The sequence below is a fragment of the Alligator sinensis genome, unplaced genomic scaffold (assembly GCF_000455745.1).
Source record: "Alligator sinensis unplaced genomic scaffold, ASM45574v1 scaffold262_1, whole genome shotgun sequence".
In the NCBI taxonomy this organism is placed as follows: Eukaryota; Metazoa; Chordata; order Crocodylia; family Alligatoridae; genus Alligator; species Alligator sinensis.
In genome coordinates, this window is record NW_005841904.1 from 4146658 (window position 1) to 4148983 (window position 2326).

Sequence of the window (2326 nt, forward strand, 5' to 3'; positions counted from 1 at the left end):
CAGAAAGTTAAACCAGGAACTTTGCTGGTGTCAACCTATTGACATATTAGCATAAATTCCCCAATAGACAAGCCCTAAGACACACAGCCATTGCCCTACAGAGGTTACAGTGAAAATAAACAACACAGGTGAATGGTAGGAGAAACAGGAACAAGCTCATGGAGCAAGTCAGTGACATGGTCAGAAATACAAGCCTAGGTCCTCTGACTCCCAAACAAATGCCCACTCTATTAAACTTCAGTATTTCTCACATCAGATGAGAGTGCATCTGTATGGACAAACTCCAAATATGAATCAGGTGCATATAACAGGCCTTATTTCACTAAGTGGTGTGAGCCTATGCTATTGGAGTATTGGATCCAAATTCTGTCTTTTCTACTGTTGTGAAGCTTATCACCTTCAAACCCACCACAGATGACAAGCAAGAGGTCCTTGGTGGGAATGGATGTGTTATTTCATTTGCAGTCCTTTCTGTATGAATCAGGCAAGCAACAGGACTACAGAGATATATTAAAGCAATGCAGACCAACATTTCCAAAATAGTTCCTGATTCCAGGGAGCTTGAATGCTTAGCACCTCTGAAAATCAGATCTAACACATGTTGAGTTCATTACCTAAAATTGGAGCTACCTAAAATCAGAAACCACTTCTCAAAATGTTAGCCGGCACTCCTCTGTGCCTTAGTTTTCCGATCCACAAAATGGTGATGACAATCTACCTCACAGAAGACTGCAAGGCTTTGTTCCTTAGTATTTGTGAAGTCCATTGAGACTCTCAGCTGGAAGGCAAAACAGAAGTGCAAAATACTGTTATCATAATTATATATTGTTGCCAGTTCACACATTAATCATACTGATTTGATCTGCTTAAACACACAGTGAATGACCTTCTTTCTGTTTGCTGGTTAGCAAGAGTTTTCTTGGAAAAGAAAATATTCACAGGACACCTGTGCGTATTCCAAAAGCATTTACATATCCAGCTGCTATTAGTACAGTTTGTTTATCAACTTACTTCAATGACAACTAAATATAGCTAATCTTAACGTGTGCAGTTCCACTGCTGGAGTTCTCTTCCCCCTCACCTCATTACTGGCTCTGTGTCAGTCACAAAACCCAAAGCTCTCTGTGGTGGTGTTGTTTTCACTCAAACACTTTTTTTTTCTCCTAACATAAATTAAAACAAAAAAATTAACATATTAAACTTATTAAACATATTAAATCAAGGAGGATGGTTGAATAACAAACCACATTGACTTTATACATACAAACAGTACTATGATAGATGTTTTTTTAAACACAATGTACTCTCATGTAAGATTTTCTGCAGTCTTCCCCCTTGCCGACACCCTAGTGGATTTCCTACCATCCTCTGTAGGAAATACTGAGCTTGATTGTTCTCTTGGTGACTGTTGCCCCTAGGATTCCTCTCACCAGAGACCCCCCAAGGATTGCCAATGGCCCCTCGTCTGATTTGGTATCAAGTGAATTTTTAATAGTAACCCCTAGGCTTATTACAAGCATTATTCCTTGCAATATGACTTGGCAAGTGGATCCTTCAGGCGTTACAGCAGCAACCTTCGGTGGTACCAGCCTCAGATCCTCTGCTGGGTGTCCAAGATGTTAGTTTCTGGATTCCTCGTTGTTCAAACAGGAAGTCCAAGGTTGGTCCTGTCTCCCCAGGATGGCAACACAGAACACACACGTGTTCTGTTCGTCCATCACTTTTGTAACCCCCTCACCCCAAATTGTCCAATCCTCTGTGCCAAGCATTCCTTATATGGGGAAACTGCTGTCCTTTGCTTGCCTAGTGCCCAGTCACAGCACTCACATCTCCCAGTGCCACAGAAGGTGCTCTGTTCAATTTTGTTGCTTAGTTTTGGGAAGGCCGGGACTATGGCTAAAAGTCTTAGCATAACTCAGTTTGCCTGCTACAGTGATCACTCTTCTATGGCTCTCTGAGAGCATAAGCAGGCCAAGGATCTGGCCAGCTGCAGTTTACTTCATGGGGCTGATTCTCTCCTCACACTAATTTAATGCTGGCATGTCTGTATTGATTTCAGTGGAATCACTCCTGGCTTCAACCAGTGTAATACATCAGGGTTAAACCCAAAGAAGGAATTCATCCCTGTCTGTAAGCCTCTTTTTGCCAGCTGTGCCAGGTGAAAATGGGACAGAGAAGAGGAATATGCACACACAGAGATTGGTCCCTGGTACAGGAAGGAGCATGGCTCTGTTGGTTCTGATGCCCCAGGAACATTTCTGGTGCAGGGGACAAAATATGTCTCAGAGGTGGATTAGGATAGACTGGAGAAGGCATAAGCAGGAAT